Here is a 12996-nt window from a genome sequence, read left to right as displayed (position 1 = left end):
AGGGGCACCTGGGTGGCTCAGTCAGTTAAGCTTCCGACTTCGGCTCAGGTCACGATCTCACAGTCCATGAGTTTGAGCCCCACGACAGGCTAATAGTTCAGAGCCTGTAGCTGCTTCAGATTCTGTGTCTCCCTCTCTCTTTCCCCCTCCCCTGCTCGCTCTCTCTTCCTCTCTCAAAAATAAAAACCAAATAAATAAAAAAACATTAAAAAAACATCTTGTGCATCCAAAAATATATAATAAGAAAATAAAACTTGTGAACCTTGTGTGTCCAAGACCACAATTAACAGAGTGTAAAAGCAGCCTACAGAATGCGTGAATATATCTGCAAGTCAAATCCGATAAGGGGTTATTAGGGGTTATTATCCAGATTATACAAAGAACTCCTACTATGCAATAATAAAAAAACCTAGGGGCACTTGGGTGGCTCAGTCGGTTAAATGTCGCACTCTTGATTTAGGCTCAGGTCATGGAGCCTACTTTTTTTTTTTAGTTTATTTATTTATTTTGAGAGAGAGCACGTGAGTGTGAGCGGGGGAAGGGCAGAGAGAAAGGAAAGAGAGAATCCCAGGTAGGCTCCATGCTGTCAGCGTAGAGCCCAATGAGGGACTGGATCTCACAAACCGAACCGTGAGATCATGACCTGAGTTGAAACCAAGAGTTGGACACTTAACCGACTGAGCCACCCAGGCACCCTGGAGCCTACTTAAAAACAAACAAACAAAAAACAAAAAAAATCTAGATAAAACATGGGTAAAGTAAAAATAGATGTAAAATATTTAGCACGATATTAGCAAACAGAATTCAGCACTACATAAAAATTATTATACACCATGATTAAGCAGGGTTTATTCCAGGGGTGCAAGGCTGGTTCAGAAAAGATAATCTATGTCATCCACCATAGTAACAGGCTAAAGATTACACACACACACACACACACACACACACACACACACACACACACACACAACTATTAGAGCTAATAAACAGCTCAAGGTTCCAAGATACAAGATCCATATACAAAAACCAATTGCATTTCTATATACTTGCAAGGAATAATCTGAAAATAAAATTTAGAAAACAATTCCACTTAACAGTGGCATCAAAAAGAATAAAATATTTAAAAATAAATTTAACAAATGAAGAAGAAGACCTGCACACTGAAAACTACAAAATCTCATTGAGAGGAATTAAGATGTAAATAAATGGAAAGACATCATGTGTTATAAATTATAACAAGATGGTTAAGATGGCAATATTCTCCATCTTACATTTCCAACTGATCTCCAGAATCAGCATAATCCCTATCGAAATCTGTGCAGAAAACAGTTAACATAGCAGGCCCGGGAATGCTCTCATTGGAAAATCCTGCTTTCAAGGTTGGCCTTAGCTAGGATCTGGGAACTTGTGTTTGGGGAGGGTTCCCACCACCCCATCTGAAAAGAGTAGCTCAGTGTTCCTTAATTGTTCATGCAAACAGCATAGTTCACTGGCTTCCTCCTGGGAGTCTGGAATTTTGGTATGTGCTAGGCAGAAGGTACCTGCATGACGAGCCCCCTTAAGAACTTCTGGCACAGTCTCTATCTAATGAGCTTCTCTCACAGACAACATTTCACATATGTCATAACTCATTACTGGGAAGTTACACCAAGTCAAGCCAGTCACAAAAGACCTCCTATTGTATGATTCCGTTTGTGTGAAATGTCAAGAGGCAAATCCACAGAGACAGAGCACCTACTATGTGCGAAGTCTATAGTGTCGTGGTCAACTGGGCTTTGGAGTTGAGCAGTATGACTTGAACCTCACAATTGCCACTTGCTGGTACGTAAGTTTGATCAAGTTCCCCAATCTCTCCAAATCCACATGTCTTCACTGGAAACTGGAAAAAATAAAAGTATTCCCCAAGACTGGCATGAAGGTTAGATGACATAATGCATGAGAAGTGCCTAGTCCAGGGTCTAGCACATCATAAGCATCAATGGATGTTGGCTATTATTGGCTATTATTATAAAGCGTTAATGATCTCAACTCTTAGATCCCTCATAGAATTCGACAGTCTCAACCCTTCTCTCTCCACTGGGAAATTATGAAAACAGTTATGAGTTACAACAGCGGTTCTTAAAGTGTTCTCCCCAGACCACCAGCAATGGGGTGCATGGAAACTTCTCAGCAATGCAAATTCTTGACCCACTGAATCAGAAACTTGGGGAATAGGCCCTAGCAATCTGTGTTTCCACAGCCCTCTAGATAATTCTAATGCATGCTCAAGTTTGAAAAACAATAAATGATAGCACAGTGTTCAAAAGGGTGGGTTCTAGACCAGACCATAAGTATTCAGATATTGAACACTTGAATCTGCCACTGGCAAGCTGTGTGATGTTAGGTAAGTAAATCATGCCTCTACTCTGGGGCTTGGTTTTCCCATCTGTAATATGGGGATAAGGATAAAATCTAGTTTGTGGGGCTCCTGGGTGGCTCTGTCTGGGTGGCAGCCTGGAGCCTACTTTGGATTCTGTGTCTCCCTCTCTCTCTCTCTCTGTCCCTCCCATGCTCGTGCGTGCTCTCTCTCTCTCTCTCTCTCTCTCTCTCTCTCTTTCATAAATAAATAAATAAATAAACAAACATTAAAAAAATATAGTTCATAAGATTGTTGTGAAGTGCTTTAGAACAGTGACTGGCACATAGTAAGTGCTCAGTAGATGTCAGCTATTATCATAAGCTAGTTACCACTCAAATATGAAACATAAGAAATTTCCCACGTTCATATAATTATTGGGGAACGAGATATGGAAAGTTGGATTAGTAACACATGTAGAACATGTTTACAACAAAGTTTTTTAAAGTCACAAGGATAGGGGTGCCTGGGTGGCTCAGTCGGTTAATCCTCTGACTCAACTTGGGCTCAGGTCATGAGCTCACAGTTTGTGAGTTTGAGCCCCACGTCAGGCTCTGTGCTGACAGCATGGAGCCTGCTTAGGATTCTCTCTTTTTCTCTCTCTCTCTCTTTGCCTCTCCCCTGTTCTCTCCCTTTCTGTCTCTCAAATAAATAAACTTAAAAAAAGTCACAAGGATATATCATTATTAAAAAATTGTTTTCATTAAATCATTAAATCATTTCATTAAATCATTAAAAAAATTTTTTTAAACATTTATTTATTTTTGAGACAGAGAGAGACAGAGCATGAACGGGGGAGGGTCAGAGAGAGAGGGAGACACAGAATCCGAAACAGGCTCCAGGCTCTGAGCTGTCAGCACAGAGCCCGACGCGGGGCTCAAACTCACGGACCTCAAGATCATGACCTTAGCTGAAGTAGGCCGCTCAACCGACTCAGCCACCCAGGTGCCCCGTACAAAGTTTTAAAAAGAATTGAAGAAACACTCTTCCCCTGAGATTTAAGACAGTATATATAGGGGTGCCTGGGTGGCTCAGTTGGTTAAGCGTTCGACTTCAGCTTAGGTCATGGTCTCACAGTTCATGAGTTCAAGCCCTGTGTAGGGCTCTGTGCTGACAGCTCAAAGCTTGGAGCCCTGACAGCTCAGAGTTTGGAACCCGCTTTGGATTCTGTGTCTCCCCCTCTCCTTAAAAATAAATAAACATAAAAAAAAGTGTATATAGCTGCACTAGCCCCCCACTACCTCCACTCCACCCTCTGTGTTTGAGTAGAAACCAAAGTGCAAAAGGGATCCTAGAGTAAAGTCATGCCTTATGGTTAAACAAAGGAAAAAGTGACATGGAACATGGAAAACAAAAGTTGTGGGTGGGTCACACTTAAAAAAACCAAAAATGTTTGCAAGCTAATGCCCGCCAGCAGTTAAGTTCCATTAGCAAACATCTGGTGGTCCTATCTTGGTACGTTAAGTAGACTTAAGTCTTACGCTCCTGTGAATACCTATGGCACCATTTATTTCCTGGGTGGTACATCAGTATGGCTTTCTTCACATTCTTTAAATTCTTTCCAGGTCTTCTTACCCATAAATCATGCATGGAAACAGCAAAGATTTTGGAGACTTCCCAGTTTGGCTTAAATACCTGCAATCCCGGGTCAGTGACTTCATCTCTAGGAGTTGAAGGGCTTTAGAAAAGAATCTGGTTGCAGGAAGGGCAGTGCCCAGGGCACTAGTTTTGAATCTGTTTGCACAAGAGCATACTTTTTTTCTTTTTTTAACTTAGGTGAAATGTTTATTTAGGGTGCCGAGTGGGTGGGGAAGCATTAAAGGAAATTTTGGCAGAAGGGAATCAAATTCTCCTCCCCACTCTCCAGCCCAGCTCTTGATCCACCCTGGAATGTAAAAATCTGTTCCTCAAATAGTCGTTGAGAGAAACGAATGATCCCGGCCCAGTGCTGGCAGATCTGCGTAAGATGCTATCCGTGTGCACAAATGTCAACTAGGGTGGTCCATGCTGCCCTCCAGGTCTTCTGCTGGCTTTGTAGAATATTGTGTTATTAATTTCTAATCACCCTTGAACCTGTTGACCCTTGAACAACATGAGGGGTAGGGGCTCCGACCCCACGCGCAGTCAGAAATCCACGTATAACTTTTGATTCTCCCAAAACTTAACTACTAATAGCCTATTGTTGGCTGAAAGCCTTGCCAATAATGCAGTCAATCAACACATATTTTGTATGTTATGCGTATCATATACTGTATTCTCACAATAAAGTAAGCTAGAGAAAATAAAGATTATTGAAGAACATAAGGAAATTATATTTATAGGATTGTACTTATCGGAACAACCCACGTGGACCCGCATAGTTTTTTTTTTAAGATTTTCTTTTTAAGTAATCTCTACACACAATGTGGGGCTCGAACTCACAACCCCGAGACCAAGAGTCACACGCTCCACCGCTCCACTGACCGAACCAGCCAAGTTTAAAACTATGTTATTCAAGAGTCGGCTGTCGCTAGACATGGCAGTCACAGAGATGCCTTTCAGATGACCCTTCAAGAGGCCAAGAAGCACGTGAAAAGATAGCCAACATCGCTAATTGGAGAAATGCCAGTCAAGCCACAAGGGGAGAATACCTTGCCCAGCCATTAGGATGGCGATTCTTCAAACAAAAACAAAACCCAGAAACTAAGAAGCCTTGCAGAGGATGCGGACAATCGGAACCCTCGTGCTTTGTTGGTAGGAATGTAAAACAGTGCAGCTCATGTGAAAAACAGTATGGTGTTGCTCAACAAATTAAAAATACTGGGGCGCCTGGGTGGCTTAGTTGGTTAAGCGTTCGACTTTGGTTCAGGTAATGATCTCGTGGTTTGTGGGTTCAAGCCCCGCGTCAAGCTCTGTGCTGACAGCTCGGGGCCTGGAGCCTGCTTCGTATTCTGTGTCTCCCTCTCTCTCTGCCCCTCCCCTGCTCATACTCTGTTTCTCTCTGTCTCAAAAATAAATAAAACATTAAAAAAAAATACAATAGCCACATGATCCCACAATTCCACTTTCGGGCATATAGCCGAAAGAAAGCAGGATCTGGAAGAGATCTTTGTATACCCATGTTCATAGGAGCATTATTTACTCTAGCCAAAAGGTGGAAGCAACCCAAATGTTCATCCACAGATGAATGGATAAGCAGAATGTAGCCTAGCCCTAGGGCGGAATGAATTTCTGACAGTTGCTACAACATGCATGAATCTGAGAACGTGATGCTAAGCGAAAGAAACCAATCATAAAAAGGCAAGTGCTCAGGGTGCCCGGGTGGCTCAGTCGGTTGAGCGTCTGACTTCGGCCCAGGTCATGATCTCACAGTTCGTGAGTTCGAGCCCCGCCTCGGGTTCTGTTCTGACAGCTCAGAGCCTGCTTCAGATTCTGTGTCTCCCTCTCTCTCTGCCTCCTCCCCACTCATGCTCTGTCTCTCTCTGTCTTAAAAATAAATAAAACATTAAAAAAACAAGGCAAGCGTTCTACGGTTCTGCTTACACGAGGTGCCTGGAATAGTGAAATCCATAGAGGCAGAAAGCAGAACAGTGGTTACCAGGAGCAGGGGGCTGGGCTGGGGGAGTTTTTATTTAATGGAGACAGAGTTTTAATTTTGCAAGATAAAAAAAAAAGTTCTGGTGGTTGGTTGCACAACAATGTAAATACACTTAACACTATGGAGCTGTATACTTAGAAATTAAATGGCAATCAGAATTTAAATGGTAAATTTTATGTTTCCTCTGACCACAATTAACAATTAAAAAAAAAAAAAAGGAAAGCACTGGCCGGTCAGTGCGAGGGTTGTGGTTCACTGACTGCCTCTAGCTTCAGCACCTTTGGATTCCGCACAGCATTCTTGCCAGGGCACACTTCCCAGGGGCTCTCAGCTGATGACTGAGCACAGCAGGGAGACGAGGACCACGCCATTTGTGTCCCCCACGGGACAGCTCTAAGGGGCAACCTGCTCTGGGTCCTCCCCGCCTCCGTGGTCAAGTGCACGCTGTAGTCTGAGGCTCTCACTTCCTGTTTCTTTCCTTTCCTTTCTAACATGTCAAATCTGCATCCTGGTCTGAAGGCGAGTTTCTCTGCCCAGCGTTGCTTCCTCCTTCTCTGTGACTCACAGGTGTATCTCCACTAACCCCCTTTGCGCTCCTAAGTTGGTCTGACCCTTTGCTCACCAGAGGACCTAACTAACACAAGACACGTGTAAATATATGCTCACTGTGAAAAATTGTAAATGTTCCTTGAGTAGGTATAAGAGGTGAGAGATCCTCCCCCTGCAGTCCCGCCATTACCCCAGAAACAGCTAATGCTGGCAGCTTGATGTAACCTACTTACACCCGCACTCATCTAGTAGCCACCAGCACGCGAGTGCTTGAAATGTGGCTAGTCCTAACCAAGTTATAAGTGCACGCTGGAATTCAAAAATGAGAATATAAGCCATCTCTCTAATGATATTTCTACTGATTACCTGTTAAAATGATGTTTAGAATGTGCTGGGTTTATTCTATTTAGAATAAGTGATTAAAATTAGCTTCAGTGATTTCTTTTTATTTTTTTAATGTGGTTACTATAAAATTTAAGATGACACATGTGGCTGACATCCTCTTTTTATGGAACATCACTGCTCTAGATCAGTGTGGTCTGACAGAACTTTCTACAGTGATGGAAATGTTCTGTATCCACACTGTCGGATATGCGAGCCACTAGCTGCCACATCTATGGAGCACTTGAAATGCGGCTGATCCGACTGGGAAACCGAGTTTTTAAATTCTAAAAATTGGAATGAATTAAGTTGACTTTTATACAGCCAGCCGCAAAGGGCCAGAGGCCACCATGCTGGCAGCCACGGTGCCTCCTGGATGTTCACGTAGGTACACACTTCCACACACATATTTACATTTGACCGAGGTATAAACATGTTATACCTTCTATGTTAAGGGGCACAGATCTCTGTTGTACACCTTGATGGATTTTCATAAACGTGTAACTCTATAACCACCATCAAGATAAAGATATAAGACATTCCCAGCACTCCAGGAGACTCCCTCATGCCCTTTCCCAATCAGTAATAACTTCCCCCCTAAGAAACCTCTATTTTGACCCTTATCATTATCACAGGTCAATGCTGCTTGTCCTAGAATTTCCCATGAATTAAAATGTGTAGACTGTACTCTTTGAGTCCGGTTTCTTTGCTCATCATCATACCTGAGAGATTCAACCACATTGTTAAATATGGTAGTAGGTTTCTTCTTTTTTCTTTCTAAACACACGCATATGTATTTTAATTTTTTTAATGTTTATTATTTTTGAGAGAGAGAGACAGTGTGCAAGCAGGGGAGGGGCAGAATGAGAGGGAGACACAGAATCCGAAGCAGCTCCAGGCTCTGAGCTGTCAGCACAGAGCCCGACGTGGGGCTCGAACTCATGAACCGTGAGATCATTTCCTGAGCCGAAGTCGGACGCTTAACCGACTGAGACACCCAGGTGCCCCTCCACCCAGATGCATTTTATAAACTTTTAATTTAAGAACAACTTCAGATTTGGGGCACCTGGAAGAACACTACTTTATCTGCTTTGGCCGCTGGGGAGCCTTTAGGTGGCTCCAGTGTCCCTGTGACATCATCATCATTGTTTTTTGTTTTGCTTTGTTTTTAGCCCTTCCTTACTTTCTGGCACTACAAGTCGCTCCAAGTTCACCTTGTGTATTTCTTGCCCCAGTGCTAGAACTGCCATTTCTCCAAGGAGCACTGGTTTTGTTTTTTTTTTTTTTAATGTTTATTTTTGAGAGAGTACAAACGGGGGAGGGGCACAGAGAGAGGGGGACAGACAGAGGATCCGAAGCCAGCTCTGCGCTGACAGCAGAGAGCCTCATGCGGACTCAAACTCACGAACCATGAGATCATGACCTGTGCTGAAATCAGATGCTTAACTGACTGAGCCACCCGGGTGCCCTGGCACTGGTTACTTTTATTAGAGGATGACACCAGAAAACAAGATCTGGGTGCTAGGTTGTGCTGGTTGCTACTGAGGTGCACATGAATATTTAACAAAACTTTTCTTAACGTGGTAAACACATATGCATATTTACGATTTCAACTCTTCTTAGGTGTGCAGTGCAGTGGCATTAGGTGCATTCACAATGTTGTGGAACCATCACCCTCCTTCTCCAGAACTTGTTCATCCTCCTGAACTGAACCTCTGCATCCATGAAACACTAACATTACACCCCCAACATTCTACTTTCTGTCTCTGTGAACTTGACTATTCTAGGTCCCTCATGTAAATAAATGGAATCATACAATATTTGTTCTTTTGGGCCAGCTTACTTCACTTAGCACAATGTCTCCTAGGTTAATCCACGTTATTGCAATGATCAGAATTTCCTTCCTTTTTTTTAATTTTTATTTTTTTAATTTTAAGTAGGCTTCATGCCCACCATGGAACCCAATGTGGGGCTGGAACTCGCAATCCTGAGATCAAGACATGAGCTGAAATCAAGAGTCAGACACTTAACCGACTGAGCAACCCAGGTGCCCCATTAATACTTTTTTAAGAGAGAAAGAGAGAGCACACACAAGTTGGGGAGGCGCAGAGAGAGGGAGAGAGAGCATCTCAAGCAGGCTCCACCCTGTCAGAGCAGAGCCCGATGTGGGGCTCAATCCCAACTTTGGGATCATGACCTGAGCCGAAATCAAGAGTTGGTTGCTCAACCGACTGAGTCACCCAGGTGCTCCATACATTTTTATTAATAATATATTTTTAGAAAACATACTATGAAGAAAGCTGTAGATATTTAGAAACTATGTTCACCTACCAAATAAAGATTCAATAAAGGGGCATGCCGGATGGCTCAGTCAGTTAAGCATCCAACTCTTGATTTCAGCTCAGGTCATGATCTCATGGTTCATGGGATCGAGCCCCAGGTCGGGTTCCTCTCTCACTCCTTGGGATTCTCTCTCTCCCTCTCTCTTTGCCCCATCCCAGCTCACACACTCTCTGCTTCTCAAAATAAATACATAAAAACTTAAATTTATTTTTTTTTTAATTTTTTTTTCAACGTTTATTTATTTTTGGGACAGAGAGAGACAGAGCATGAACGGGGAAGGGGCAGAGAGAGAGGGAGACACAGAATCGGAAACAGGGTCCAGGCTCTGAGCCATCAGCCCAGAGCCTGACGCGGGGCTCGAACTCACAGACGGCGAGATCGTGACCTGGCTGAAGTCGGACGCTTAACCGACTGCGCCACCCAGGCACCCCAATAAAAACTTAAATTTAATGAAGACTAGATAACAGTAATACCGTTCTTAGTAATTAGAGATAAACTTACCTTCTAAGGATAAGATTACATTGAAGATAGCAGTTGCAAAAATCATCCACTTGTAAGGATTAATCAGAAAATGAGTGGCTTAAGAAAACCACCAGACACCCACCATCAAATTTAAGCACAACTGTATCGAAGAATTTCAAGGTGTAACACAATCAAGTTGTAATCTACTGGAATATAAGCACCTATGAAAAAAGAAACATACCATAATCAGAATGCATACATCTGTTCTACAAATATTTATTGACCACCTGGTTCTCTCTTCCCTCCTACACCCAAGTTTTAAATCTGGGCTTCTTAACCATGACTCTAACGGGCAGGAGTCTTTTAGTATGCTTCAAGAATCATTTGGGGACTTGCAAAAGATGCAAATTTCCAGAGATTCTGAGCTCTCAGATCCCAGCGGGGCCCAGAAAATGGCATTTTAACAAGTTCCCACATGATTCTAAAGTCAAAGGCCCCAAGCTCAATTTAAAAAGCTATTTTGCTTGTGTCGAAAGTGAATTTATTAAATTTAGGGGTTGGGAAAATGTACAAAATTTCATGTTGTTAAAGAAAAATTTTAGGAGTGAGCCTATGAGCAAGGACAAATCTTTATTTAGGTTTGCAAACCCAGAAGGACAATCCAAATCAGTTGGTGTGCCTGTCCAAAGAGGACAAGGAGAGGTGGTATTTTTAAGGCTTATTTTATTTTTAAGGCTTAAAACTACAGCGAGGGAGAAATTTCAGTTGGTATGGGTCACTCAGCGACTGGCTGACTGATTTTGCTCAGTATTGTGAGACAAGTGGAACTTTCCAGGTGTCTAAACACCAAGACGTTTATCATGATTCCAGGAAGTGGCTGCTCTCTGGAAAACTCCATAAAATGGTGGCTGTTGCAAGATGGAGTCAGGGTTGTCAACCCTTCCCTGGCCCCTTCTCTTCTTCATTTCCCATTGATCAGTTATGGTGGGGGAAATTCATTACAGTGGAGTCCTTCCTTGCCCAAGTCCTTCCTTCCTCTGCTCATACTCTTGTCTCTCTCTCAAAATAAATATTTATTAAAAAATTTTTTTAAATATTTTTAAGAGAGAGAGAGAGAGAGAGAGAGAGAGAGCGCGCACGCATGCAAGCAGGGGAGGGACAAAGAGAGGAAGATGCAGAATTAAAAGCAGGTTCCAGGCTCTGGGCTGTCAATATAGAGCCCGACACGGGGCTTGAACTCATGAACCCATGAGATCATGACCTGAGCCGAAGTGAACGCCACCCAGGTGCTCCAAATAATATAAATAAATATTAGGAAAAAAAAAAGAGTTGCATGCTTTTCTGACTGGGTCAGCCAGGCACCTGCCTTTTTATCTTTAAAAAACAGTTGTAGTTTAATAAGATTATAGCAATCAGCTAATGCAAAGATGAGATTTACATCTGTAGAGACCACACTAGGTCCCAGGTGGACATATCCTACAGAGGAAGTGAAATTAGGGATAGGAATAATGTCAAAACAGGGAAAGGAGGTTGAAGCCAATGGAGTTAGGATGCCTCTGGGGTGGAGGAGCGATGGTTAGAGGCACTGAACATGATCCTAATCTATGGGGCATTTTTACTGAACGAAGAAGAGTTAAAAGGGAGCATTTAGTATTTGGTTGGGATGTCTGCTGAGTGGGTTATGATGACACGCAACAATTCTTCAGCGGGGGTGGGGGAGAATCCCCTGGGCTATGGTTGGGACAGCTTAATAATGGAGTTAGTATTCCAATCAGAGGCGGTTCTCTGTTTGATGGAACTTAGTAGTAACAATATTGTTAACTGGTGTTTCATCTTGAATTTGTATAGGAGTTGAGAACAAAGGGTAGAGACTATAGGGTGTCAAGTCTTATTATTATTTTTAAAATTATTTTTTTAAGTAATCCCTATCCCCAACGTGAGGTTTGAATTCACAACCCCAAGATCAAGAGTCGCATACTGTACCGACTGAGCCAGCCAGGTGCCCCAGCGTCAAGTCTTATTAAAACCTAAGAGTTAATAAGGAAGTCTTCAGTTAAGAACTCGAACCAACGGAGCAGGCAGAAGTCACGAATGACTTCAGGCCTATCTTGGGTGGTGGAAACAAGACAAAAGGAAAAAAATGAGAATTCAAGTAAAAGGAGGGTTCTGGCTTGGTCCTAAATTTTGGGTATCAGCTTTTGGGATCAGACATTGTCTCCTTCAGTTCTGGGTTTCTGAAAGTTGTTTTCAGAATCTGGAGCCCTTTTTAAATGAGAAACATGAGTCTATACATGAGTCAGCCCCTTGTAGCTTTGCTGCACCCAAGGCGGTTAACAATACCGGATAAAGTCCTTTCCATTTCAGCTGTAAAGAATCTCTAAGTTGATGTGTCCTCCAATATATTAGATCTCCAGGCTTAAGGTTGTGAGTATTTTGTCTCTCAGGAGCACTCTTTAAAATGAATCTTGAACAAATTTGGCCTTCCATATATATTCTGTACCGAAGAATTTCTCCTTATAACAAAGTAGAGGGCAAGGGATCCTCAACTATGTTCACAGGGCACTCGGTGATGATTTTGAATGGAGACAAGTGAGCCCTTCCATTAGGGGTAGATCTTAGATTTAAAAGGACAAGAGGCAAAGCTTTGGGCTGCGGTAGACCAAAGGCAGAGGTTGGTTTGGCCAACTGAGTTTTGATTATGCCATTAGAGTGTTCAACTAATCCTCTGAATATCGAGGATGGTAGGTGCAATGAAAATGTTGAGAGATGGCCAGATTTTGCAGACCTCTCAGACAGTATGACCAGAAAAAAATGTGTTCCTCAATCACCGTGTAGCTGTCAAGGAATACCCCAATCGGGAATGATTTTTTTCTAATAGGTTTCTGGCCACTGCTTTTGCTGTTGCTTGAGTGCAAGGAAATGCCTTGGTCTGGTGAGAAACACACAGATCATTACCATTGAGGAAGCTGGATGAAATCAATTTGCCGGATGTCAAAAGGCCACTGGGAAGAGGAACTTGACCTAATGCAGTGTGATATGGTTTCCCAGGATTGTGCAAGGGGCTAAATTGTACATTTTGAAATATTTGTTGGGCAATAGTTGGAGATGGCTTCCAACAGTATTGTGCCCATAGGACCATTTTATTTGTGCCCCATATGTCATACAGATGGACATTTGTGAAGCAGAAGTTGGAAGTGTCACATCTTTGGTGGCCGGGTCAGCATAATGATTGACCTTGGCTTCAGGGGTATCTTGTTTGAAACGGGCTTGAACTTTTAATAGATAAGCT

The 12996-nt window shown here is 42.7% G+C and overlaps 1 protein-coding gene across 4 annotated transcripts in view; it reads right to left on the bottom strand.

Moving 5' to 3' along the window:
• The window catches only part of RILPL2 (Rab interacting lysosomal protein like 2), a 36960-nt gene that overhangs the window by 18656 nt on the left and 5308 nt on the right, over positions 1-12996 (bottom strand). For all 4 annotated transcript variants that reach the window (XM_047827093.1, XM_047827092.1, XM_047827090.1 and 1 more), the window contains one exon: positions 9747-9928. The gene's annotated coding sequence lies outside the window, so the exon portion shown is untranslated. The remainder of the gene's footprint in view (positions 1-9746; positions 9929-12996) is intronic.

The sequence above is a fragment of the Prionailurus viverrinus genome, chromosome D3, assembly GCF_022837055.1.
Source record: "Prionailurus viverrinus isolate Anna chromosome D3, UM_Priviv_1.0, whole genome shotgun sequence".
NCBI classification, from domain to species: Eukaryota; Metazoa; Chordata; class Mammalia; order Carnivora; family Felidae; genus Prionailurus; species Prionailurus viverrinus.
The sequence above is the reverse complement of the archived record's forward strand: the minus strand, read 5'-3'. Positions and strand labels throughout refer to the sequence as shown.